A 14,455-nucleotide genomic window follows, 5' to 3' on the forward strand; every position below is an offset into this window, starting at 1 on the left:
CAAAAAACAAAGTATAGCAGCGACAAAGGAAGCTGTGATATGAGATTGAGTTTTTGGATACTCCTGAACGTGTTACTTGAAGAACAGATGTATCTAGTTAACAGCAAATAGCCTTCACTCTCACATGAATATAAAATAAATGGTCCTTATGTCCATAACCAGTAAAGGGGACAGGGATGGGGCTGAGGGACCTCTGGAGCCTGACCTCCCTATCTGGGTCAGTGCCTGTGAATTCTACCAGAAATACTTCTGAGGATGTTATCTGCAGATGGGAGCATGATGGGGACACAGCAGCAGGGAAGGAGGGTATGACACGGTAGTTTGTCACCACATCCCCAGGGTGTCAGCAGTGTGGGGTGGTCTCGGTGGTGAATTCCCCTGTCCCCTTGCAGGTGGGGAGGTTGCAACCAGTAAAAGTGAGCTGATTGTTTCAGCTAACAAAGGGAGGTTATTTTTCCCTAGGTAGTCACTTACTGCAAATCTTCCCATTCCAGTCATCAGATAGGGAAGTCTTTAATTCAAGCTGAGGGACTAAAGCTTTCTCAGCACTCATTGCTGTCTACTGCAAGACTTGTCTTCTGCTCATTTGAACAGTTGAAGGGGGAGAAGGCAAATATGGTCAGATACCTGTGTCATCTTCCCTCTTCCTTCTCAACAGGAATTGGTACCATTTTTATTAGCTTTCTTGTTTTATTTTCTAATGCTAGTAGGAAACTCTTGAGCGGACCACAAAAATGCAAGAATAATATAGTCCCTGCTTCTGCTAGTGAGCGCCACTCAGGGTATTAATGAAGATAAAAACTTGTGAAATGTAAGAGGATTTTTGCTTTCATTTACCTTAAACTGTTTGAATAAGCTAATGGTATGTAGAAAGCTAGTAAATGAAAGCTATGGTTCTCCTCTTTTTCTCCCACTATCCTGATCTCAAGCAGAAGCATTACCTCACATTACTTATCTTTCCAGAAAATGCTAAAGCAAGCAGCAGAGCAAAGAGTTAGGCAATAGCCTCTGTTTTATGTGGGGCTGATTGTTTCCACTGCTCCTGTATGCATTGTATTCTTCCAGCTCTAAAATTCATGGCAGGCTAAGATGTGGAAAACAACCCCCAGAGTGGTCTCAATTGTAAATGAATGCAACTACTACACACAAATAATTGGAGCATTAAAACCCTGTGTTAATATAAAGCCTTTCTGTAATACTCTGATCCATAGACCTTCTGTGAAGCCTTTGCTACCCCCGTTTTTTTTCTACATAATGGCTTGCATATAAGCTTTGTAAAATTCAAACAAAACATAAGCTACTGTTGCAGCTTACGTAGATTTCTCATGTAAGCAGACCATAAGAATAAGTAGCACTTTCCTATGCTTGCAGCTGAGATTAGCCTGAAATGCTGCTTGTGGTGTGCAGAGCGATGCTGGATACACCTCTTTGCTATTAAACTCTGCTCTTTGCTATAAAACTCTTCTAGAGTCTGGCGTCTGAAGTGCTCTGTCATCCTTTAATGAGAATTGGCAAAGCGAATTACTTTGTCACCACTGCTATGAGCATTAGCGAATCTAGATTTGTTTTTCTTTGGTCTGGTACATGGGTAGCTTGGGCACTTTACAGCTTTTCTGGTTCTGCTTTCGTCAAAAGCAAGATGACCACTGAAATTGGTGCCTATCCCTGAGTCTGGGGAGGTCATGAGACTCAGAAAATTTTTACCAGTATGGAAAGGCTGATGGGCTTTAAGTAAAGCATACAGAGTGGTCCTGGCCCCAGTGTAGGTTAGCCTTCTGTCACTGGTTTTCCTTTCTGAGGGTGAAAGCTGTCCACGGGTGAAGCTTCCCACTGCACCATGCTCCCATGCAGTTGGTTCTGTGTTTAGGTCTTTAACAAATTTCCATCTGTGCCAGCCATCTACTCCTCCTCTCCATCTGGCAAATCCACTCATTGCCGTGACTACAGAAAGCTAAATCGGATGGTTTCGTTCTGATTTCGGTACCTTATTCCTTGAAGGTATTCAGTAACTGGAAAGCAGCATTGAATCAACTTCTCAAACAGCTCTGGCTCCTATCAGATGACTGTGCTTATCCACTTCATGCTATTCCTTGTCTGTCTGCCATGGCCTAACTCTCCAGAAAGTGTAGGAAAGAATTTTGAGGATATGCAATTGATGAACTTTGGCTTAAGGCATATAGACAATTAAATTTTGGTTTTGGAACTGAACCCAAAAGTGCCAGTAAAGACAAGCAGCAGAGTCTGACCTTAATGGAAGTATGATTGTAGAAAAGATCTAGAGAGAAGTTGCAGGCAAGGCTCACAATCCATTAAGCTGATGTTTAAATACAGATCTTGGAAAGGGAGAAATCTCATAGAATTTCATTTAAACACACATTGTTACCTTCCTCTAATGTTATGTTATGACATGGTGGAGCATGCTTTCCTGACTGCTGAAATGGGAATTGGGCAGGACTAGCTTTTAGATACTAAACTGGTAGTTGAAATGTTGATTGGCGGGAAAAGAAAAAAAAAAAAAGAGTTGAAGCATCCTATCCTGATTTGTGACAAGATTTAATATAAATACACTTAAGTATCACAGAGAGCAAGACACAGGGGCTCATTTGCAGACCTGGCAGAAAGGAGATTAACTGAGAAAACTGAGAACATAAGAACTCCTGTACCGTCCAAGAGAAGTGATAAGAGAAGTCTAGCTGATAGTTGTAAGCAACATTTCACTTAACTTGGACTGTTTCAGTGTCTCTTCATGATCTTAAATCCTGGCTGTTCGTGTGATTACTGCTGGTATGGGCAGTGTTTTGTTTAATATGCAGGGTGTGTCTGGAAAAATACAGGAGATAGAGTGTTAGAGATGCATCTTTGTGCCTACTAATACTGACATCGCCATAAAGACTGAAATCAAACCCATCTGGAAAACAGATATGGAAAGATCAGATTTTCCTGAATTATCTTTGTCATGTTCTGCAGTGAAATGTCGGTATAAAAATTAAATAGGTTAAGCTTCCTCTGGTAACAAATTGGGATGAAATTCTGTTATTTTACTGGGTAAGGATTTGGGTCAGTCAGTTACTATTACAGACTGATTAGATTGCTCAAGAGGCTTTGAAACAAATGTAACTAATGAATTAACCTCATTCACAGAGTGTGAAATCTGTTCTAGGAGAAATGCCAACTAGTTCAAACAATACTAATTATGGAGTAGTGACAACAAGTGGTTGTCAAATCTGTAGCTTATTCCTCAGTGTTCCTGTCATAACTGGGAAAATGTCGTTCTGTACCAAATCTGCTTGTAAAAAGGTGGGAAGGCAAAAGCAACCTGCATTTCTGAAGGTGCAAGCACAGATCAAATTGCTTGCAAGGTCAAATTATCCTACTTTAAGTCTTCTACTCAGAAGTGAACTACATACTAGCACTCTGCTGCAGAGAACTGTATGTGTTCACTCTATGGGGAAAGGCATCCTAGAGTCATCTCTTGATTTTAGCCCCAGGGACTTGTATTTTCAATAACCTGAAATTTTTTGAAATGTTAAAATGAACCATTACTTAAACTGCTCAAGTTTTGGCTCCTTGTTAATCTAAGTTTCACTGTAAAACCATTCACAGTATTTACAGGTTGGCATAACTATTATCTTCATTAAACGAAAGACGTTGTTCAGATCTGGAGCTGTGCTGTAGCTTTGCTCAGGCTGATAATAGTCTGTGTTCTAGTTTTAAAACAGGGACTTAAAATATTCACAGTGAAAATAAATGGCTTCTTCAGATGAAGAAAGAAGATGGTTTTAAGTCCTAAGTTCTACTCATGCTGTCCAAAGCTTAGACAGCTTCATTTCAGCAGAGACTTGAATCATATGCAGTAAAAAAAAACTTGTTCAATTGCAGGTTGTGGGATATTGGTACCCCTGAGTCAGGGCTCAGCTAACATCCTGAATTTTATACCAGGGTGAGTCCAGTGACAGCCTCATATGCCACTACCTAGATACTCAGCACTTTATTGAGCTCTTATCCTGGCTAAATATGATTACACTGAAAGTGTCTCTAAGCTTGTTGATGTTGTCACTTTCTTGACAGAGAATCAATATTTGATTTACCGCATAATTCCATGTTAAGCTCGGATCTCACTTCAGCTGTGGTATGCTGACAGGGATGTTTAAACGTCCTGTATGCTGACATTTAAACGTCAGGGAAAACTGTAGACTCAGTTGTTACCTTTGAACTTTTAGACACGTGCTTTTGATTTAATGCAGAAAAAACGCAGGGGGAGTCACTCTAGATTAGTTCAAACTAATCTTTTAGAACAATTACCTTAAGCTAGAACATCCAGTGATAAGGAATGAAGAAACAGGATAAAAAAATGATATAGTAAGTCAAGACAACTAAGTCTGATGAAATTGTGACCTGGACGCTATGCTACAAGGATCTGTAGGTGACTATCAAGGAAGATCATGATCTTAGGACTGTCATAGGGAGTTGTACTTGTTGCTGAGAAACTAAGCATGCTCCATTAGTGAAGGTCAAAAGAGCAGTATGGATCTTCCTGGTCTGAGAGAGGTAGTGATCTACCCTTGGTCTTCCCTGTCCCCCTCCGGAAAAGCAAGGTATCAAAGGAGTCTTCACAGACTTTGTGCTGCCACAAAGGTTCCCTTCAATCTGAAGGCAAGACAGAAATCAGAACCATGCGTCTCTTGCTGGTGAAGATCCCACATGACTTATTGTAAGAGTATGACATTGTGCAAGTGGCTAAGCAAACATTCCCTAATATGGATCCTAGGTGACAGATTGCACTTGAAATATACATCTGCAGAACGTAACTATGTAGCTCAGCATTGTCTGGTAAGAATCCCAGAATCATAGAATGGCTTAAGTTGGAAGGGACCTTAAAGATCATCTCGTTCCAATCCCCCGGCCATGGGCAGGGACACCTCCCCCTAGACGAGGTTGCTCAAATTTGGTGTTATGGGGAGAGGTGTGAGCCTTTACTAATTAGCAAAGGAATGCAAAAGAACATGAAAACAAAGCTGAGGATGGTAGTCAGGGTTGGTCGTGGTACTTTCCTACATTTCAGATGAGAATTCTTATTCTTTTTGCCCTTGACACTTGTGTGTGCCATGGCAGAGAAAGTGCTGCCAGTGAACACTAACATCAGAAAAACTGCCAACAGTAGACTGTAGCTTGAGAAGGGAGTAGCAGATGCTTGACTGTAGCTGTGCAATATGCTGCCTGGCCAAGGAGAACAGTGCTGTCAGGTAACACCAAATTCTGTGGGAAGACATGGTGGGTGTGTAGAATTTCTCACTTTAATGCTTGTGCTTTCAGGATGGCTATGGACTCCCCGCAGCAACATCTGGAGTCCAGCCCTGCTGCTTGTTACAAACAGGTCTGGCTGTGTACCAAAGACAGTAGTTCTACTGATGGTGTTTATTGTGTATGTATTTGACATCAGCATAACTTGAAATTGCCTTTTTTTGCAACTTGGCCTCCAAAATATTTACCTGGCATAGTAACTCCAGCCCTTTGGCTTTCCCATGTGAGAAATTCTCCCATGGGATGACTTGCATACTGTAGCAGCACAGTTGGCCCCTCGTCCCCAGTGGACAGTATTTCTGAACACTGCACTGTGTCAGAAAAGGGTCCCTGAAGGGCTGTCATCTAGGACATGGTCGCCACAGAAGCCGGTGGGATTTACTGTGTGTTTGTGTTAGTTCTTTGAGCTTCTTAACAGCTCACAGATAACAACTCACATTTTTGCAGCTCCAGGAGTGTCATGACAGAAACAGAGCTCCAATGGCCTGCTTGCACTGTGGTGCGGTCTGTGGAAAGATCCCAGGAAGAATTCCCTGGAAAGGGTCTGGTACTCACTGCTTTTATGCATCACCTTGTATGCCCCCTTGCTGCAGCTGTAGCTTCCTTCATAAAGATGTAATAAAATCCCGTGGGCTTTTTGTCTAGAGACAAGGAAGGACTCCTGGCACATTTCCACTGTCACATTTTGCTTATGGTTTGACCAGGTTTGTCTGACCTAGTTCTGTTCTGTTCATAAACTGGGCTTAATGGTGAAGTCCTGGAAATGTTCCCAGCTGCTAAAGCCAGGCTATTCCCTCAGCAGCAATTAATTGCAGTTCAAAAGCCCTTCACCAGCTATGTATCATAACATTAACATAAAAAAAAAACATGCTCTCTGTGATTCTAAGCTTTGAACAAGCTTCTTATGGTGGTGAGACTTATATTCAATATCACAAGGGCACCATGGGACCCTGCTCATCAGTTGCTTGCTGCTAAATACATACTGAACTGGAAAATCTCTTTCCCGTGTACCCATTACAGAACTATTATCATAGAATAAAATGGAGCTTTGGATTGTTTTTACTGAGCTGGGTGTGATTTTTCATTCCAGTGTAACTTTCCATCATTTGCAAAAAAGAATTTGGGAGTAAGTATAATAAATTGAAACTTGATACCAAATAATAATTTGAATACCCTGGAGAGCGCTTAACAATTAAAGACAGGGAGAATCAACCAAATACTTGAACTCTGTCTCAGTATGACATTTAGTACACACACAGAGAGAGCAGGAGACTACTGTAAAACCTATTGATTCTACTGCTTTATAAAAAGCGAGAGGTTTGAATTCGCCTGGAACAAATATTCACGTGCTTAAATTAGCTACTGACTATGTGAATTGTAGAAGAACCTCCTTCTGGCATTGCAGTTGCTGTGGTGGTTCCTTTGAGATTTCCTGGACCTGAACTGTGTCAGCTGCACTTGCTTCCAGCTTACTGAGAAGCGTGGAGCTGATGCCACGAGCTGGTACAGAGTTCAAACTGGGAGCTGCTGGGTGCCTGCCCTGGTGAGGAAGGGTTTTCTGAAATGTTTCTGTCTGAGGGGGGTCAGTTGCACCTAGTCAAGGTGCACAACCTGAGGTATATGTTTGATATCACTCAATCAACATAGTTTCCGGCAAAGGCCAGAACTCCTGTGTAAAGAGCGCTTCTTCGCATGGATGGAAGTGACTAGGATGGAAGTGACTACTTTAGAAGTTACAATGAATCCTCCCTTCCATAATTTATATCCCCTTCTTCAAAACAAATCGCATTATTTACTTTATGTGCAGTTCTAGCCTCTCAGCAGCATCACTTGTTGCTCATTAGCTCATGTGCTCATATGTTGCTCATTAGCACATTAGCTCACATTGAAGCAAGCTGGAAGATGAGATTTTAAAGCCTAAGGTTACAAAAGATTAACACAGCTTTTGTGTTGAGAGGGTCTGATCTGTAAACCTGCAGCCTTCCATTGCGGAGTGCTCAGAGGCACCAGAAATGGATCCTTCAGCAGAGAAGCCCTGCGTAAAGGGAGTTGTCTTACTAATGGTCTGCTCGTAGGGAAGGCAAATAATACAGATGAGCTTGCTAGTGTGCTTAGGAGGGGAAGGAATACATTGTGCTTGGGTTGTATTGCATGTTAAAGGAAGACAAACTCTCTGGAAGTGAAAAGGAATGGAAGAGTTTGAAAAATAAGTAGGATCAGGACCTTAAGAAACTGTTAGCAATCGAAAACACTGCCATCAGGTCTACACTGAAAAGGGAAGCTTCCAAAAGCTGGACGTTGATAATAGATGCTGTTTCTGTAACTGCCACAGTAATCAGCTGAAGACTGATGTCAGGACTCAGATGTATGGGCTCAGATGTATTTTGTCTGCTGGAAAACATTTCCTCTACTTTGTAGAGGCTGTTTAGATCCCTTCTGCTGCCCTTGAGTTATTCGCAATGTTTGCCTTAGCTTTTCTGACACCTGGAGAGGGAAGGGCTGGTCCGCTTGGCCAACATCTGAAGGCGGACAGTGTGTTAAAAGGAGAGGTCAAGTATGGTTCAGTAGCTTTCAAAAGATGTCATGGGTATTTTAAGCACAACACTTCATTTATAATCAAAAGACTGAATTGTGACACCCTTCAAAGAAAGCTAAGTTGTTACTTTTAGGACAGGTGCTGTGGCACTGTCACGTCCCTGAAAGTAGTTCCAAAACTACCACATATCTGCAGCATGGAGTGGGTTGCTTTCAAAGCATACAAAGCTGAAACACCTCAAAGTTTAGCCTCATCTTATCCTGTCTATAGTTTCAACTTGTGTCACTACTTTGAAATACAAGATAAAATGTAGACTTAGGTCTCCTTGAACTCAGCCGACTTGACGAAACTACAGACATGATGGACCTGCATTTTGCAGGCAGGGGGCCAGCATGCAGACGTGTCTCTACCCTTTGTCCTTAGTTCAATACAGAATGCAACAGACTGCTATTGACCCAGATCTCAAGGGTCAAAAAACAGGGGAGTTTTGGCACTAGTTTTCCGAATAATGGGATTGAGGAAGTAAGATGAAAGTATGTCAGGGATTCTGACTTGCTCCTTTTCAATCATCTGAGCTGTCACAAGTATGACTGCCTCATTATCTTTGGGCCCTCAGCTGAATTTTAATGACCTGTGTGGGAAGTGTTTAAAGCTACCACTACAGACTCCTCAGTGCTCCAGATAAGGCTGCAAAGTCTTGGTTGCAACAGAAAGATTTAAAGTAGTGTTAAGCTATATGTCAGCTGCGATAGAGTACTCTGGAAGCCGAGATAAACTATTGTGGCAGTGGTTAGTTTCTTAGACTGGAAAATGGGATAGAAAACTCATTCCTCATACAGCTGACAAACACATGTGTGCATCTGCTGGAGCTATGCATGCGAAATAGACCTGGAATTGCTATTGCCTTGCAGAACATGGAATCTGGATGGAGAATGGTTATCTAACATGAAATACTTGGCAGAAGTCTCAAAAGCTAATTTCAGCTCTATACTTAGTTCTTTAAGACAAATAGGCTTAACTAGAAGCTAATACTTTTGTTAGAAGTATCATGCTCAAAAGGATAAAAATATTACTGTTTTTTAGGAATAGCATAGGTCCTGTAGGTGCAAGTCATGGCCTATTTGCATAAACAGAAGTAAAATCTCAAGCAAGGGCTTCAGGATGCTGGTTATCAATGACAAGCTAAATTACATATATCAAGAACTTTGCTTCATGGCTCTCACATCTAAATCATAGAATACCAGGTTGGAAGGGACCTCAAGGATCATCTGGTCCAACCTTTCTTGGCAAAAGCACAGTCTAGATAAGATGGCCCAACACCCTCTTCAGCTGGATCTTAAAAGCATCTAATGATGGGGAATGCACCACCTCCCTGGGGAGATTATTCCAATGGCTGATTGCCCTTATTGTGAAAAATTTTCCTCTTGTGTCCAATAGTAATCTTCCCAGAATTAACTTGTATCCATTACCCCTCACCTTTTCCATGTGACTCCTTGTAAAATGGGAGTCTCCATCTTCTTTGTAGCCAGCTTTTAAATATTGGAACATGGTGATAAGGTCTCCCTTAAGCCTTCTTTTCTCAAGGCTGAACAAACCCAATTCTCTCAGCCTTTCCTCATATGGCAGGCTTCCCAGGCTTTTGATCACCTTTGTGGCTCTTCTCTGGACTCTCTGCAGCCTGTCTACACCTTTTTGTACATGTCCTGGTTTGGGGTGAAGCAGAGCCAACCTTCTGATCAGTGAGAGAGGCTCTTACCTACACTTGTTGCTGTGGCAGCCAGGGTCAGCTGACCTGGGTTTTTACCCTGTGGAGGGGTCACACCTGTGGGGTGGAGTGGACAGGACAGGTGACCCAAACTGACCAATCGGGTGTTCCGTCCCATCTGCCATGCTCAGTATAAAAGCTGAGGGACCAAAAGGGTCAGGTTGTCTTTTCTCTAGTGGGTTTCTCTCTAAGGGATCTTCTTCTTTGGATCTTTTCTAGTAGGCTCTTTTTCCTCAATGACTGATGTCTGAAGAGGACCCTGTCAGCTCATCTGCCTTTTGATCCTGGTCAGTGTGTTCCAGTTCCCATTTGTCACTGAGTCCAGCCTGGAACTTTCAGTGCCTCCCAGTGACATCTCCCTGGGAGCTTGATACGGGTTTGTGTATATTTATATATAATGTATCTATTTCATAACTTCCTCAATTTATTATTAATATTTCATTAAAGTAGCTTTTGTTTTTCTAAACTCACAAATCTCTTTATCTCTCTTCTTCCTCCCCTTGAAGTAAGAGGTGTGGGAGAGCATCTGTTGTCTTGTCATTGGCCAACCTGGCCCAAACCATGACAGTATAGCAGGGACCAAAACTGAACGTAGTATTGCAGGTGTGGCCTGACAAGTGCTGAGTGGAGTGGGATAATGACTTCTCTGTCTCTGCTGGTGACGGTCTTGTAGATGCAACCCAGCATCCTGTTGGCTTTCTTTGCTGCAGCAGCACACTGTTCAGTCATATTGAGCTTGTTGTATACCAGGATTCTCAGGTCCCTTTCCACAGATCTGCTTCCCAGCCAAAGTAGATCAAAGTCTGCGCTGCACTCCTGGATTATGTTTTCCTAGTGCAAGGTGCAAGACCTTAAATTTGTCCTTGTTGAACTTCATAAGGTTAGCCCACTCTTCCAGCCTATCCAGGTCTTCCTGTAGGGTGATTCTCCCTTCCAAAGTGTCCACTTCCCCACTCAGTTTGGTGTCATCAGCAAACTTTTTCAGGGTATGCTTGATCCCATCATCCACATCACTTATGAAGATATTAAACAGCATTGGGCTCAGTATTGATCCCTAGGGAACCCCACTTGTGACAGGCTGATAGTTTGAAAAAGAGTTATTTACCACTGCCCTCTGAGTGCAGCCTGTCAGCCTGTTCCCCACCCACTGCACAGACTGTTTGTCTAGACTGTAACACATCAGTTTCTCTAGGACGTGGCTGTGGGAAACTGTTGAAAGCCTTGGAGGAATCCAGGTAGACAATGTCCACTGCTCGCTCCTCATCAACCAAACAGGTTACTTTGTTGTAGAAGGCAATCAGGTTTGTCAAGCATGATTTGCCTGTGGTGAATCTGTGCTGGCTTTTCCCAGTCATGTGCTTCATTTGACTTGTGATGGCCCCCAGGTGGTTTTGTTCCATAACTTTCACAGGGACTGAAGTAAGACTGATAGGCCTATAATTTCCTGGATCCTCCTTTAAGCCCTTCTTGTAGGTGGGGGTGACATTAGCCTTCTTCCAGGCTTCTGGGATGTCCCCCAGTCTGCACGACTTTTCAAAAATTATGGAGAGCAGCTTTGCAACAATGCCCTTAGCACCCATGGGTGGGTATTGTCAGGGCCTATTGATTTGTAGGAGTCAATCTCCTGTAATAGTTCATATACCAGCTTTTCCCTCACTGTTGGTGGGCCTGTGTTTGCATCGACCTGTATTTTTGTTCCTGAGGCTTGGGGCCCAACAGTGCTCATAAAGACAGAGGTGAAGAAAGTGTTGAGAACCTCTGCCTTTTCAGCATTGTTGGTGACTAATTCACTCTCCTGTTTAACAGCAGCCCAATATATTCCTTCTGTTTCTGCTTGTTGGTTATGTACCTGAAGAACCCTTTCTTGTAGTTTTTGACATCTCTGGCCAGTTTCAATTGGAGCTGAGCTTCTGCTTTTCTCACCGCATCTCTGCGCACCCTGGCAATGCCCTTGTAGTTCTCAATGGGTATTTGTCCACTTTTCTATGTCTGGTATGCTTCTCTTTTGTTTTTGAGCAGACTCAGAAGCTTGCAGTTAAGCCAAGGCGGTCTCCTGCTCTGTCAACTTTCCTTAGCTTTAAAGGGGATGAACTGGTTTTGTCCTTCCAGGAGAGTGTTCTTGAAAAACTCCCAGCACTTGCAAGCTCCTTTATCCTCCATGGAAGCTTCCCATGGAATCCCTCCCAGCTGAGCTCTGAGCGAGCTGAAGATGGCTCTTCAAAAATCTAAAATATTTGTCTTTGTGCTAACCTTCAGCATGCTCAGCAGGATCCCAGACTCCACAATATTGTGATCACTGCAGCCAAGGGTATCACTAACCAAGATATTACAAAGCAGGTTTTCTTAGTTTGTGAGTAGCAGGTCCAGCAGTGCCTTGTTCCTGGTTGGCACATGTAACATTTGTATGAAGAAGCAGTCCTCCACACATTCCAGGAGCTTGATGGATGACATGTGAGCTGCTGTATTGTTCTTCCAACAAATATCTGGGTAGTTGAAGTCATCCATAAGAACCAGGTTCTGTTAAGAATGTACTCTAAGGATTAGATTACCTGCTGGTAAACTTGGTTGACTGATGCAAATCTGAATAACTTATGTGGATGTAAACAATTGATTTCATGGCCTGAGACTCCACCTTTGAGGGACAGGGGTCAAAGTTCTAGCTGGGGTGGGTGTAGTGGATCAGTGGTCTCTTGGGTTGTAAAGCTGAGGGGGCACACTGTTGTGCAAATATGCTGGTTACTGCTCTAGGAGCCGGGTTAGTCACCAAGGATCACTGTAAGTTATCGAGGTCTGCTAGTGGATAGAAAAACCATGAAGAGCACAGATTCAGTAGTGATTATGATTGCATGCTAGTTCTGCACTCTTTGAGAAAATCAACTGTTCCTGGTAGAGTGAAGGACCTAGTCTTTTCTCTAGGGTTATGGCTGGAATCCATCTGATGTTACAATACTCACGGCAGCCTGTTCTTTCTTGGGTGCCTAATCTCAAGCAGAAAGGATGAAGCAGTAACTGTGCCTCTTAGATCTTGTGGAAACAATACCAAGAGGAAGTGTGCCTCTAAGTGAAAATGGGGAAACAGCTAGGAGGGACAGAGTAAAGTGAAGCAACTTCATAACAAAACCAGCATTACAGCATTGCGGAGAAATACAGGGAAGTGAAGATTCACTTCCCAGTAAGATTACCCTCTGTAACAGTCAATTCGTTTACTATGACAAGGCTGAGCAGTCTTAGAGTGACTTGGAGCTTCCCCTATCACAGTAACCAAAACAAAGATGTAACAGAGTTGTTGGTTCCTCTAAACAGTCTGCATAGAAAACTTTCAAAGGGATTTTTCAATGCATAGCAGTAGGGGCAATCTCCACTGCCTCTGATGTTAGAAGCAAAACCAGAATCAACTTGGAAGCGTAGTATTTAGTGGGAAATGGGGCAGTTAAATACAAGGATTGATCAGATTTGTCTGATGGCTATCTTTGTAACTGGGGGGGCTGATAAAAGGCAATCAGTAACACTCTGTTTCTGCAGGAGACTCTGGGGACAGTGTGTGACCACCTTCTGGTTGAGACCCTGTACCTGCTCTGGAGAGACATTTGAAAATTGATCCAACATTCTGGTTGAGTGTTTAGATGTCTGTGGGAAGCATTCAGAGCAAAACAGATGTGAAAGCTATGTAATAGATGGGTCAGTTCTGGACCTGTGAGGACAGGACTTGGCACATGTGAACTTGCAGTGTTCCAGCTTCAACTGCATTACACACCTTATGGATCACCTGGCACACAAATGCACCAAGAAAGGAGTCTGGCCTGTTGTGGCCACTGGCACACAGCACTGGGCTAGTGTTTGCCTTTGGAAGTTGAGTTGTCTTCTTTTGCTAGACACCTGTGTGACGGTAAGTAAATTTTTTTCTGTGTGAAAAGGGAATACTGAAACCGCTTGTAAAATGTTTCAAAATGTAATGAGAGCCAAATCTGATATGTCTGTCAGGGAGAAGTGCATCTGTCTTGTTGCTGAACTGTATAGGTTGCAGGGATAGTCAGGTTAAATGTCATCATATCTGATCTATATTGAAACATATGTCAAGGGTGTGAGCAATACAAGGAATGAAACTTGGGGTATTTTCCAAGTGGGAGATACCAGCAGGTTTGCATCCTGCTTCCACCCCAATCTCCTGGGACAGATTGTCAGGAAATAATTAATCAAATGCTTGCTTGGATATGTTTAAAGGTCTCAACATTTGAATTGTATGGCACATGGGTGTTGTAAATAAGCATATTCTGAAAGAAGAAAATGAACTATGAACTTGCTAAAAGTGCTCTAAGCTTCTCTCAGCTGCTTCAAATTACCTGTGTAACAGCAATAGAAACAGGGTACTGTTGCAAAGAAAATTGGCCCAGCAATTGTCAGATTGTGTCAAATACTGGGTATAATATAAAAGAAGGTGCTAAAGAAGTGCAAGATGGGGAATAGTTCAGTATGTACGTGGTTGAGCAGGTCTTTTTGGCCCTGAAGGGGTTAATTCTCCAATAAGAAGTTACTGGCTGTCTGGCAACAGAGGTTGACAGGTATCTTGTGGGGTTTTTGTGACTAATGCTAGAGTTAAAGTAATGGTCAATTTTTAGTCCTGCTTTTATCCATGATGCAATAAACTGTAATAAAATTATGAATTTGTCAGGGATCTCGGATGTTATTGATTATCTGAAAAAGTGTAATAATCTGGCATAATGCATATGATGGAAGAGCACCTTTTGTGTCTTGTCAGGCTCTTTCCATCCCTTTAACCTACTGTTTGAAGTCAGAAGATGCTGGAGTTCATCAGTCCCAGCAAAAGCTTGGGGTGTCTAGTCAGCAGGCTGCCT

General features: G+C 42.6%; 1 protein-coding gene across 5 annotated transcripts in view; it reads left to right on the forward strand.

Moving 5' to 3' along the window:
- Positions 1-14,455, forward strand: part of TRPM8 (transient receptor potential cation channel subfamily M member 8) — a 152,488-nt gene that overhangs the window by 1,346 nt on the left and 136,687 nt on the right. The gene's annotated exons all lie outside the window — the stretch shown is intronic.

Source organism: Rissa tridactyla, chromosome 7 (genome assembly GCF_028500815.1).
Source record: "Rissa tridactyla isolate bRisTri1 chromosome 7, bRisTri1.patW.cur.20221130, whole genome shotgun sequence".
Classification (NCBI taxonomy): domain Eukaryota; kingdom Metazoa; phylum Chordata; class Aves; order Charadriiformes; family Laridae; genus Rissa; species Rissa tridactyla.